The sequence below is a fragment of the Dendrobium catenatum genome, unplaced genomic scaffold, assembly GCF_001605985.2.
Source record: "Dendrobium catenatum unplaced genomic scaffold, ASM160598v2 fragScaff_scaffold_178, whole genome shotgun sequence".
NCBI lineage: Eukaryota > Viridiplantae > Streptophyta > Magnoliopsida > Asparagales > Orchidaceae > Dendrobium > Dendrobium catenatum.
This window is the reverse complement of record NW_021318640.1, coordinates 898634-913524: the sequence shown is the minus strand read 5'-3', so window position 1 is coordinate 913524 and position 14891 is coordinate 898634. Positions and strand designations below refer to the sequence as shown.

Here is a 14891-nt window from a genome sequence, read left to right as displayed (position 1 = left end):
CTTATAATAATAGCTACCAATCCAGTATCAAGATGACTTCCTATGAAGCTTTATATGGTAAAAAAAAATGCAGAATTCCCTTAAGCTGGTTTGAAGCAGGGGAAATGCAAATGTTAGATCCACAGTTGGTAGACCAAGCTATTGAGAAGGTCAGACTCATTAGAGACAAATTAAAGGCAGTTCAAGACCCGCCAACAGAAATATTATGATTCAAAGTATAAAATGATAGAATTTGAAGTGGGAGATTTTGTATTTTGAAAGTGAGATCAATGAAGTGGGTGACTAGATTTGGCCAAGGTGAAACTCAGTCCTAGATTTATTGGGTCATTTGAGATTATTGAAAGAATAGGACCAATGGCTTACAAGTTGGCACTACCTATAGATATGTCTGATATCCACAATATTTTTTGTCTCAATGCTCAGAAAGTGGGTTACAGATGAGAGCCAAAGAATTTCTCAGGAAAATATTGAAATTCAAAAAGATTTGAATTACATTGAAGAACCTGAAATTGATTTTGGATAAAGATGTTCATAAATGAAAAGCAGAATGATTCCCTTTGTAAAAGTGAAATGGAAGCACATGTATGAAAGGCAAGCTACAAGGGAAAGAGAGGATGATTTGAAACAAAAGTTTCCTCAATTGTTTAAAGAATTATGAAAAGTTGAATTTCGGGGACGAAATTCTATTAAGGATGGGAGATTTGTAAGACTCAAAGAGGTACGTAGAATTAATTTAAAGGTATTATAAACATTTGAATTAAGTAATTATTGTCAAAATTATTTTAAATGATTAATAATAAATTCATGTAATGTTAATTAAGTAAATAAGATTCATTACTTTAAGGCCGATAAATTACTACAGTAGACAGAATAAGAAAATAAGTTAAATCTTTTCTTAATATGAAAAGATGCACTGCTTAATAATATTGCAGAATATTAAATATTTAAAATAATTAATTATATTTAAAAAATCATGTCGAGACTCGCGACCCTGCTCGAGCTCATTTATAGTTGGGCAATTTCGAGTTAAGCTCGACTTTTGAAAGTTTACATGTATGCTTCACCTTGTCTAGACGATGCAAATGATTTTCTTCTATAAAAACATTTAGGCCGAAATATAATCCAACTTATTAAGCTATGCATCAGCAACAAGAACTAAGAATGTCCAACTTGACGTATGGTCCACTTCTGGCTTCAATTTCTCACGCAAAAAGTGGAAGTTTTGGGTAAAAAACACTCTCTAGATATGAAAAATAAGTACATATGTTTAGTTTTGCATGGAATCCGATTGTGCTGATCAATCATATCATACTGCTGTCTTAATCCTCAATTTCATCGGTCAAACTCACCGGAGGTTGCTGCAACGTTGTGTACCTAAGCATTACGACACTATATAGCTTTCTTGGAGACAGACATAGAGCGGAGTGCCACAGTGCTCCAAATGTTGGCATTGCTAGGGAGCATTGGGCTATCCAGACCTTGGCATTGCGGCATTATCAGGCAGACAAGAGACAAAGAATTAAGCGTCATAATTCTCATTTGGCGTCGTGGCGTTGTGAGACAAGATGTCAATTTTCTTTCTCATTTTTCATTAACTGTTATGCCCCTTAGTGGTTTTAATATGTTTTCTCTTTGTTTGATCATGAGAACAAACAAAGGGTAAAAAGAGACAATGCGAGAGTGATAGAGGAAGAGATTTATGCAAATTTCTCCCAAATTTTCATAGTGAATTTTTTAGTATTGTGTGGCTCCGTGTTTTTTTTTCTGTTTTTTGAGTTTTTCCATGTTAAATCCTGATATTCTTTTTTTGTTGTATTTGTTTTTTTCTTATTTGTGTTCGCAGAATAGTTTACTTCCCCAACAATGTTTGCAAAGTTATCTACTGAAAGGATTAACCTTTTCAGGAATACCTTAAAATGTCTTCAGAAGTAGACATGGATGTAATACTAATGGATATATGCATATTTACAGGATGTCGAAGAATACTCTACAGATAAGAGATGCATTACCTCCTATGGAATTCATAATATAGTCTTATTATTCCAGAGCAAGATAGCTTCATAAGAAGGCAATAGTGCATTATTAGTATGGAGGTCTGGATTGAAAACAAAAACAAAAAAACTGAATTGACGGAAAAAAATTCTAGAGCAGCAGAAACATTTCAATCGAAAAAGTTCCAAGTGTGCTGGTTTGAGTTAAGGCTCATTATGTTGCTTGAAACTATAAAAACGTTTTTTTTTTTTTTTTTTTTTTAAATAATGGAGATGGAAATGAAGAAACATGAACACAAGATAAGGAACAGGGCCAATGCTGAAAATGGTACCATAAAATTAATTACATCAAAGTTTAGTTCCATTTTAAAATAACGGATGTAAATTAAGACATCAGCTCTACTTCACAGAAATTTGAGTCCTTTAAATTTCCAAATAAGCATGAAAAATAGAAGAATTGCTCCGAACTCTTAAATTATGACAGAACAGGTTATGGGATAGTATAGCCGACTTCAAAGGATGGTTGATGTTAATTAGAATAAATAATTCTTTTTGCATAGATGATGTCCGTTTGAACTTATTAGACAAATCAACTATGATGCCCAGGTATGAACACGACAATATAGACATTACACAACACGGGTACTAGACAAGCAAATTATTGAAAATATATATGGGTTGGATGCAATATTATAATTTTCATATCTTAAAAATAATGTATAAAAAATCAAGAGAATATGAAAAATAATTGAGAAATAATAAGTCACTAAACTAAGATTTGTTTTTAAAATGATTAATATTAGAATGTCAAGAATCGAGCGTCAATATCGTGTGTCAGGCATTGAAAGGGGAGACGAAAATGTTGTCGAGAGTCAAACATCAATGTTATGCAATGGACACCAATCGTTGATGTTGAGAAGCATCGGTCAAAGATAAGATATTGAGAAGGCACAAGGGTCAAATTGTGAGTGTAGAAATTGTTGACATCGAACGTCAAATTCAAGACAATATCAAACTTGAGATAGATATATAGTTTTGAAATGTTGACACTGTAGCGGTGTTAGACATCGATATTTAGATGGCATTCAGTGTTGTGAAACCCTAGTCACAATCGGCGTGTTCGACGCGTGTCGGAGGTGTGTCGGACGCATGTCATATCCGATATGTATCAAACACTACATACCTCTTTGACGAAAAATGTCAGTGCATTATATCAAATAAACGAGCTCTAGCTCAAATGATATGCTCTCCATTCTCTAGGTTAAGGTTTCAAATTTGAGTCTATCATGCATGCTCTGTAAGGCATGGTAAATAGATAAAATGGATAGAAAAAGGACTGAAAACTTAACTTGATTGAAGTAGATTAGGGGATGAAGAGAAGAAGATGAAACGCTGAGATAAAAGTCAATTGAAAGCCATACTGCCCAGATAGTAACTTGAGACTACATCATAGGTAATCATGGAGGATAGTAATAGAAACAAAGAGTTTTGCAAAACGCTGAAGTCCTTTTCAAAGAGTTTTGCACACAAGAATGCAAAATCTGATCGTTAGCTTTTACCCTACTAGTTTGGTCATAAGTAATAATTATGGAAGTAAAAATAGTCGATGATTTAAGGAGAGAATCCACGTTGTTCAAAAGTTCTTCAATAATTAAATATTTGTGAATTTAGGTTTTCTCATTATAAAAAGAACAAAAATTCAAAAATGAGTATTAAGAACTAATAATCTAAATGAAATCAACTTCGATGCCTTCGGCAGCACCAAGAAATGATACAATGGTGGCTGTAAGCATGATGATAACAAACACAAAATGAAAATTTTCATAAGCCAATATATCATTAAGTGATCTTACATACAAATCCACACACAGATATCGTGAATCTTAAAGATCAATGCTCTAATTAAGCTAAATAGCACAATACATTCAGAGAGGAGCTGGATTCTGATAGTAAACACTTGTAAAAAATAGAAGAAAAAAAAAATTGGTTTAAATTGGAATTTCAGCAAATTGCAAATAGTAGTAGAGAAGAAACTTGTGGTCAAACACTTGAGAAACCTTTAATTGATGAAATACATAAGAAAACAAACAAGATACAATGGATCCTCAATTGAAGAGGAGGATCCGGCTCTCCAAAATCTCTAGACGCCACTAGAGCCCAAAACAGTGAAGAACAACTAAATTCAGAAAAATACTCGATGCCCAAACCCTAGGAAAACATTTTACTTAAAACAAACAATCCTAAAGAAAATATCTAAATAACCCCTCCTTTGAAATTTCCCTCCTAAACCACCTTAATCACACTTAAATCCTGCATGTTGGGCCCCATGTAGAGAGCGGAACACCCAAAGAAGCGGAGTTCCGCCTCTGTTATATGCGGGCCAGTCCCATATGGACCGGCTAGACTGGTCCCTGAACCGATCTAACAGATAACAAACCAATTTATGACACCATATGATCTATTGAGCTTCATAAAAAATTCCTCCCAGGAATGTATAGAGCACGGAAAGTAAAACAATGGTAAATATAATTTAGATTAATAACATTTCTAAAATTTCATTTAATTGAGACAAAAATATAAATATAAAACAAACTTACCAAACTCGGCAATGATTTCCCTTGCCATGTATGTACCAAGCCAATGGAAGCGATGATCAAATTGAAGGACACACTTGTCACAATCATGGCAATGCTTTGAGCGTAGTGGCTGTCAAAAAAGTTTTAGACAATTGCTACTTTTTTTGGAAAAATAGTAATAAACTAGATCCTAAGAAATTACAATATCGAAATAATTAGATTAGTACCCATAATTTAAAAAAGAGAACCCTTGCTTTTTTTAATCAGAGAAAGATTATATTAAGGGAAAATCATATTCAGCCAGAGGAGATTTTTCGCCACTAGAAAAAAATTAGATTCTTGGTCTTATCAATAAAGCTAAAGGTAAATTTGGGAGAATTTTCTTTAAATAGCTGTTGTAGGTGATGATGGGGTGCTTTTGGTGGGTCATGATATCGTTACAAACTTTCAGAAAACAAAACCTCATCATTCATCAAGGGCCCTAATCTTCACAAAGGGCACCAAAATTTCACAGAAAACTCATGAATTTGTCATAAAAGAAGAGAGAGTGGTCAACATTCTTCAAGATATTGTATTTATGAAAGTAAAATGTCTGAAACTTTGAGAAAGTGTCATGCAGGAGACTTAATGCCAGGTTAAATAAAATGGAAAATTTCTGTTTTTACTTTTGAATAGTCTTTCCATTGTGGATACTAATGAATAGGTTGTCCAATCCCTGCATACACTTTGCAATATCACCACTAATTTACCACATTCTATTTCCCGTTTACTATGGAATTTTAAATATATCTTTCAAACAACCAATGGGTTAATTTTCCACCTCTATCCAAACCAATGTTCGGCCATATCGATACCCTCATTCCCAGAAAGATGCAATGGAACACTTAGAAAAATATTACAAGCAAGTCTTATCCGTCACAACCATACTCCTTTTTCAAGTTATGTACTACTTGTCAAAAAACGCAATGGTACTTGATGCTTTTGTGTCAATTAATGGAATTTTTATTGCGTCCAGTAAAAATACCGAGCATACCGAGTGTACCGAGCACAATACCGAGCACTTTAGTGACGTGGCATTTTGTTATTGGTTTCCGAATGCATTCGGTAACCTGACGGAATCATTACTCCAATTAATGCGCCCATAATACTTCAACTATTAAAGATAAATTTTCAATTCCAAATGTGGACGAACTTTTAGACGAATTACATAATGCATCACTTTTTCCAAGCTTGATCTCTGTTAAAGATACCATCAAGTATGCATGAATCCAAAGGACATTCATAAAACAGCTTTTCGTTCACATGACGGTCATTTTGAATTTTTAGTTATGTCTTTTGGCTTAACTAATGCACCAACTACTTTTCAATCACTAATGAACAAAGTTTTTTTTTTTCTTATCTTTACAAGTTTGTCATTATATTTTTTTTATGATATCCTCATATATAGCTCCACCATAGATCTCTATTATGATCATCTTTGCCTTGTTTTTCAAGGCTTCGCTACACATAATTCATTTCTTAAGTTCAATAAATACAAATTCTGTCAATTATCCATTGAATACTTGGGTCATATTATCTCAAGCTGGAACTATTCAGGCAAATTTAGATAAAATTAAGGAAATGATTAATTGGCTTATTCCTTCATCTTTACGGCATGTTCTATCCTTTTAGGCTTAATGGGATATTATCATCGTCCCATTGTCGACCTATTAACTAACCTTCTAAAAACAAATGCTTTAAATCCAGACCTCCGAGGCTTTTAATAAACTAAAACTTGCACTAACATCACCATCAATATTAATCTTACCCGATTTCAGTAAATCATTATTATTGACACGGATGCTTCAAATTTTGGCTTAAGTGGTCTTATTACAAAACAACCATCCTTTCTCTTTGGTAAGAAACTAGGGCATCATTTATCACAAACATCTACTTATATAAATAAAATATATGCTATTTCGAAAGCCGTCGGTAAATGGTGCAAATATCTCTTAGGTATGAAATTTATAAAACGAACCGATCATAAAAGTGATGGGGACATTAGATTTCGACACGTGTATCATCGCCGGCGACGCAGATCGACGGCTACGATCCAGAGCATCTATTTCTGATTTATTTACAGCTTATTTCATTTGTACTTTTAGTTTTCCGAGTTTGCCCCTGAGGGCATTGTTTTGCTTATGTAGCCCAGAGGGCATTTCTGTCTTTTCAGTTTTTATTTTTGGACCTCCTTATATGAGGCATCATGTATTGGAATGAGTTAGTTTTTTGGATTGAATGAAAATTATCCTCCTTTGTTCTCTTTGTGAGTGCATTTTCCTTTGATCTCTTAGTGAGTTCAAAGGGAGAACTAGATCTCTCCGTGAGTTCTAGATTTAATCCATGCTTGTGGTGTGAAGGTGAAGTTGAAAAGAAATTTGAGGCAAGGAAATCGTTGGAAGAAATTCTCATATTTCTTCAAATTTCCCTCCCTCCATCCTAGTGCCGCCGCCCCTTGGGTTCCAGCCAAGCCGCCGGCTTCACTGGCCAGCCCGTCCCAGCCAGATCTCCCTCCCACCGGCCCCAGCCAGATCTTCCTCCCACCGGCCCAACCTCCACCCAGCAGCCGCCGGCCACTCCAGCCCACCGGCCCCTCCCTCCTTGCCACCGCCACCCCCTATTTCCCTCCTATTTCAGATTTCAAAATTCTGAAACGTTTGGGTTTCATTGGCCATTAATGTTCCCTAAATTGCTCCCTTAATTTGAAATTCAAATCCAATCCAATTGATTGCTCTAATTTAGGAACCTCCTTTATTTTTCAAATTGAAATTTTAAATTCAGATTTTGGTTTAAATTCTGAAATTAATCTTTGTGGTCCCCACTTGCTTAAACTAAACCCCTCCCTCTTCTCTCTCTTGGCCGGCCCCTTCATTGAGCCCTCTCTCTCTCCTAATCACCCTATTAACTCCACAAAATTAGTCCCAAATTCCCTCTCTTGACCGCCCCTTCTTCCTCCTTGATTTAATTTGATTTTCAAATTAAATCCACCCCATTAAACCTTCCAAAAACTGTATTTACTGCAGAAATTCCTACACCCCATACTTGGATCCCCACCTTGGCCGAACCCCTCTAGCCCGCCAAAGTTTGAACGTTTCTTCCCCGAGCTCCCGATCCACTTCTCCTCTTCATTTGAGCACGTCTTGCGGCGACCACCCACTCTCCTCTTCAAGAATGCATGGAGGAACCCGAGTGGAACTTCGGATTTGAGTACGATAACCAAGGAAGAGTCGACATCCTCAAATCACCCTTTTTCGACGTTGGCTTCGATTTTGACGACACCGTCGAAGAATACTTGGATCGGATCCTACCAGCACTAGTGGAGTCCATCGACGACCACTTCTCCGTCTACACGTGGATCATTGAAGGCCGTCCACCCGCTCCTCCGAACCCGGCTCCCTTCCCGGCGACAAGTCCTCTCAAGATCACTTGCCTCTTAGTGGCGTTGCTAAGTCTACTTACGGTTCTCTTCCGCTAGCCACTACTTTAAATATGAGTGACGGATCTTAAGGTGAAGGATCTAAATCTTAAATTTGGGGCTTTGTTAGTCTTAGCTATTTGCACTACTAGAATTATTTATGTTATTTTGAAAGTCTTCTAATCTCTAAATGCGATTTCTTGTCATTACTTAATTTATCATCGTCTAATTCTCGAACTCAACTTGAGTAAGCAAAGAGTTTTGGAAGCAAGTTTTGAATCATTACTTCTATTAATTTCCTAAGTGCAATTCGCAATTCACCGCATGTTGTTTCACATCAAAAAGCCTTCGTGAACTACAAAGACAAAAAATTAAAACTCCTGAACAATAATATTACCTCTACAAATGTTAGGCTTTAACTTCCGTATTGAATACAAATCGAGCAAGACAAACACTATTGCAGATTCATTATCTCGTCAACCATATAACACAACACTATTCCACATGATCACACTTCTTTATTTACACTATTCAAATTTTTCTCATTATCTTTTATAAATGCATTAAAAAATGAAAACACCACTTCACCTGATATGATTCATCTTATTTCGAAATTACAGAAATGTGCTTTATCTCAACAAGAATATCAAACTCGGAATAACATTCTTTATTATAAGGGAAAAATTTACAAAGAATCAATTACTCGCTGAATTTCACTCTACACCACTGGTCGGCCATGTGGCACCCTAAAAACAATTAAACGACTCTCCGCCAATTTTTTCTAGCCTGGCCTTCATAAAGATGTTGCTGATAATTTTTTTCTAGCCTGGTCTTCATAAAGATGTTGCTGATTTTGTCAGTAAATGTCTCAAATGTCAATAAATAAAGGCATTGTTTGGGACGGAATGGACAATTTTCCTTCTCATTTTTCTGAAGGGTTGTGTCCCTTGGAGTTATTTTTACTTGGCATTCTCTTGTATTTTATTTGGTTAGACATTAAGAATCGTGCATGTGAGAAGAAAAGAAAGGAGAGATTGAGAGAGACGAGAATTTGTACATATTTCTCACAATTTTCATAGTAGATTTCTTGGTGTGGTGTAGCTCCGTGGTTTTTTCCATATTTTGAATTTTTTCACATTAAATCTTGATGTCATTTATTTTTTCACTGCTTTTACTTTCTTGCTTATTTCATCATTCTGGTGTTTACTCCTGTTCATCCCCAACAATTGCTATCAAAGACAAGGATCTTTAGTTCGAGTGGGAGTGATGGTGGACGAAGCGGATGAAGCAAGGTACAACATTGAGAAGTTCAACAGTTCTAACTTCGCATTCTAGAGGATGCAAATTGAAGATTTGTTGTATCAAAAGAAGTTGTATTTGTCGTTTGAGGGAATCGCCAAAAAGCTGGATTCCATGACTATGGAGGAATGAAAGGTTCTTGACCAGACTGCACTAGGTTTGATACGACCTTCACTTTCCTCATATGTTGCATTCAACAATGTAAATGAGAAGATTACAGTCGATTTCATGGTCCCACTGACAAAGATGTATGAGAAGCCACAAAGTGTTCTTGATGAAGAAGATATTCAATATGAAGATGTTGGACAACACTCAAATGACGGAAAACCTAAAAAGGGGAATAAAAATAACCTTAATCCCATATCAAAAGAGGAAAGGATTGAGTTATATAAAAAGAGTTTGACTATAATATATATGCTAATATGGGTGAATTTCTTATGAGAACTTTACAATTAAGAGTGTTTGTAATAAGCACTCTTAGGATGAGTGACCTCTTGAATAGTTCTATGACAAAGCATAAAAGTTTGAGCTTCAGGTTGGTACGAGATGAGTTAGGCCAAAGCGAACAATACCTTTTAGAAGTGATATGTCATCAAAGTGATATGAGTTAGGCCAAAGCGTAAAAGTTTGAGCTTCAGGTTGGTACGAGATGAGTTAGGCCAAAGCGAACAATACCTTTTAGAAGTGATATGTCATCAAAAAATTATCTTGATCGAGCACAAATCTCGATGCAAAATCAAGTTGGAAACTTCCGAAATTAAAATTGGGACCATCTGAACTCCGATTTTGGCAAACTAATAGTCGAACTGAGCGTCTCGAGAATACGAACCCAACGACACCAAAGCCAACCCAATATGAGCCCAAAAGCGTCCATCCAAATCAAGGGTTAGAAGCACTGTTGAAAGGTTCGAACCACAATTTGGATTACCAAACGGTTTCCAAACATGACATGCTTATAGTCGAATAGAGCGGCTCGACGAGACAAATCCAACAAGCCCAAGATCACCAAATTTCGACATCACTAAGACATTCAAATGTCCATCAAACGATCTATGATCAAGGGATTCAACATCGGCCGTCCATCCAACCACTTCCCATTTACCCTTGATCTCTCACCTATTTACGGGTCATGCCACTCCAGAAATCTATAAATAGACCACATTATTTCTCTTGAAAGGGGGACCAGAGCAAGAGAAGAAGAAGAGACGAGAAGGAAGAAGCTCCTCCTCGACCACCGCCTGAGTTCCGCCGGACCACCTCATGACGTCGTTGCTCAGCCGGACCACCACTTGAGGCCTTAAGCTCCGCCGAACCACTACTTGAGGCCTTGAGTTTCGTCAAACCACCACTTGAGGCCCTAAGTTCCGCCGAACCACAACTTGAAGCCCTAAGCTCCGCCGGACCACCACTTGAGGCCCCGAGCTCTGCCAAACCACCACGTGAAGCCCTTAGTTCTACTGGACCACCACCTGACGCCCCCAGAGTTCTGTCAGACCACCACCTGACGCCCAAATTTCTGTCGGACCACCACCTGAGGCCCAAACTTCTCCCGGACCATCACGTGACGCCTGGACTTCTGCCGAACCACCACCTGAGGCGTGAACTTCCGCCAAACCACCACCTGAGGCCTGAACTTCTGTCAGACCACTGCCTTATGCCTGGAGTTCTATTGAAGGATCACTCTACTACTACGGTCTTTCTGACCCCGGTCTCCTGCCAACTGCGGTCTTTCGAACCCCTGTCTCCTGCTGACTATAGTCCTTCCAACCTCCATCACCATACAACGGTCTTTCTAACCCTTGTATCCTACTGACTACAGTCCTTCCGACCTCCGTCGCCTACTATGGTCCTTTCGACCTCCATCACCAGACAACGGTCTTTCTAACCTCGGTATCCTGCCAACTACGGTCTTTCTGACCCTGGTCTCCTACCAACTACGATCTTTCAGACCTCTCTCTCCCGCCGACTACGGTCCTTCCAACCTCCATCACTTATTATGGTCCTTCCGACCTCCATCACCAGACAACGATCTTTCTGACCTCTATCCTATCAACTATGGTCGTGCCAACCAAACAAACATGTCTATATTGTAACTCCCACCATGTAATGCACTCTATATGATGTACATTTGTGACATCAGGCCAAGGCCTTCTCCCTAGGAAGGGCCTCATTTGTAATCAACTGCAAATACTAGTAGATTCCTTCAAACTGGGCCAAGCCCCGTGGTTTTTCTCCTTTTTAGGGGTTTCCACGTAAAAATTTTGGTCTCTTATGAACGCTAAACATTCTCTTTTATCTGATTACATGTTGGATCTTTGTGCAATGCTAAGACGTTAAACTTCATATTTCTCTACCGCCACGAATATTCCAAGACGCAACAAGAAGAATGGTTTTTATATTGCGCAACTACAAGTTGAAGGCATTTCCATAAATTAGCATTCACCCTTACTCGAAAGAATCTGGATAACTGTTAAAAAAGTGGTCTTACTTTATGATTTTGTATATTTGGCATGCGAAACTGGAAGCTCTCAATGCATCAACGATACCTAGTATCAAGCAAAGAACCGAAGAGAACCCACCGAAAGAAAGCAAATATTCAAATATCTATCCAGGCAAAAGCAATTAAATAATATCAGTTCAAAACTCAGAACCCACTACCCGGGGCCGGGGGTAGAGCAAGCTGTGAAGAGATGCTGAACTAATGTAAGCCCGGTTAGCAGCACGTATGTTATACTACACCTGAAAATTAACAATGGAACAAGAAGTAGAAATGACAAGCAGATTGCAGAAGATTCAAGGATTTGATTCTTGAACACAGACAATATTCCATCTAACAATAGGTTAAAAGATTACAGAAAGTCAAAATACAACAATAGCTGTTACAACAAAATTAGAAATGCCAACAACGGCTCGAATAAGCTAGAAATGTTCATCATTAGCACATAAAAAAAGGGAAATAATAGAAGCAGAATACTAGGTCTATACCCTGAGTTCGAATTTCCAAACTAAAATCAGCGTCCGAGAAAAACAGGACCATTCTCCCCGCGATGATCACCTCGCTGCATAAACCAAGTAGAAGAAAGATAACCGAGAAAAGGCCTTTCGTCGCCGAAGTTCTGCCATTCTCCGACGACGTTGATGCCGTGACCAGCGGTTGCCATGGGTGCCGCGGTTGTATGCGAAATGAATGCGCGGTTTTGTGAAGGATCTGCGTCCTGAGACTCCGGTTGGCAAAAAAACAGCTCGGCAAAAAATTTTTACTGCGGGTGCCAGCTAGACCTTTAAATCATTAAAAAAAATTGTGGCAAATATCCTCATATAATTTTTATTTAAGATTAATTTAAATTTTATTATATATCTCATAATTCAAGCTGTAATTATTTACAATAATAATAAATATTTTAATAATATTATCATTCTTTAAATATATATATATATTATATCATTTTTAAATGTAGTGTGAAAGCCTAAATGTGATGGTATTATTATGTGCACATACTTCTTATAATTGATAGTTGATAAGAGCATGAACTGAAAACATATCATCACAACCTAAACTTTATTATTATAACAATACACAACCCAATTCAAGCAAGAACTGAAATCAATTTGTATTTGATAGGAACATGAGATAATAAGAGAAAGAGGTGGAAACATCAAAGTCTACTTTGGAGAGCTTTGTCAAGTTTCACACCAAGCATTAGTCCCTTGCCTGTACATCTCCACTGACTGCGATGTGTACATTGCTCAATAAGGCAATTGTATGACATGGAATCATGGAGTGTGAGTGATAATTTTTTTGAACTCTGATCATTTGATGAACAAATTATATTTAAATGTTAGTGAATCTCTGATAAATTATTAGTCATGCAAAATGAAATTAATCTTATAGACAACCAGCAAAAGAGTATTTGAATTTAATAAGAGCAAATATCATGAAAATAACTGCAATATGATAAAGTAAACATATCTAACTTCATTATTGTATATTATGAAATGTAAAAGTAGGAACCCAAAGTCTCCTAAAGGTGTTTGGACTAAAAATCAATAAAAAAGAATGTATGACCATGCTTCTCTTAACTCATCACTGTATTTAGGAATCAAAATCTAACATGAAATGAATAGTGTAATATTTTATCCACATAAAAGCCATAGAATTTGCAAGACCTTTCTATATATAGATCATATAGGTTTATTGAATATGTTTCGTAATGTACAATAAACAAATATGAGGCAGAAAATCTCACTTTCATGCTTATGTTGAAGCTCTTTCAATAGTACAATTAGGTGAGACCCCACATTTGCACAATGTGTTTGATGATTCTCCTTGTCAAGAACCTTAAGCACCGCATGTCCACCAACAGAACACACAGGATTCCCACCAAATGTATTGAATTGTATCCTTTAAGACATCACTTGAGCTATCTTAAGAGTCGTGACTATTGCTCCAAACGGTAAGCCATTACCAATACCCTGCATTTTTTGACAAATAAATAGCCATCCTTGGTCTAAGGATCACAAGTTCAATTCACATTAATTTGCCTGATGGATTGAAGCTAGATATTGATTATCTACAAGTCAAGAATAATATGATATTAAAATATACGTCAAACTATAATGCATTATGGATTTTGGAACTTCCTTAAAAAAGAAATTCTTGATATTTGCACGAGAAGAGTTATATAACTCCATCCAAGCCCTATTTCAAGCGTCAGAGTTATATAACCAAATAACATAAGCAATAACATAAGAGGATGAATATGATCATAGTAGTCATGAACAAACATAATATAACTTCAGGAGCCATGTAGTGTCTCGTTGATACAATATAAGTGTGATCCTAGCTATTATAAAATCAATTACATTTACAACACTTTACTTGGGTAATCTCATATTGTTACTGGGAAATTGAGCCAATAAAATGAAATTAAAATTTTAAAAGTTTATGCAAAGAAATGAGCAAATCAAGATTTATTAAGTGTAGAATTTAACATTTAACAAATAATAAATAATTATATAATTTAGGTATGACAAAAAGGATAACCTGTGATCAAACATTTTTTACATGCTCTTGAGAAACAACAAGAATGTTGTACTGCCTCAAATCAATATGAATGAGACGCAAATCATGCATATTGTACAGAGGTTCAACAATGACAAATAGAACTAAACTTCCTCCATACAACCACTAAATACAATTGAAAGAAAAGTACAATGAATAGTACATGCATGACTGCAAATCATACAACTAAAAATATTAAAGATCATAGCAAAAGGATCCTTTGAGTAGTTAGTCCATCTTCTAAGCCTGGCATGAAAAAAAATAAGTTGAAACAAAAAAGTACAAAAAAATGAGTTCAAAACATTATAAATTCATTGCAGCCATGACGAAAATAATTGGGTGAAAATTAGAGCTTTCCATAGTAGAAAAATATAGTAGTGGTATGTCATCAAAAATTTATCTTGATCTGGCACGAATCTCAAGGAAAGATGAAGTTGAAAGCTTCCGAAATTAAATTTGGGATCATCCAAACTTTGAATTCGGTAAAATTATAGTCGAACTAAATGTCT

At 36.4% G+C, this 14891-nt stretch overlaps 1 long non-coding RNA gene across 1 annotated transcript; it reads right to left on the bottom strand.

Moving 5' to 3' along the window:
• Window positions 1-1767: 1767 nt before the first annotated feature.
• Window positions 1768-12563, bottom strand: LOC114579144. Its single transcript, XR_003699990.1, has 2 exons — window positions 12306-12563; window positions 1768-4697 (listed from the first exon to the last, which is right to left on the bottom strand). It is a non-coding gene; the product is annotated as an uncharacterized LOC114579144 (long non-coding RNA).
• Window positions 12564-14891: the final 2328 nt, after the last annotated feature.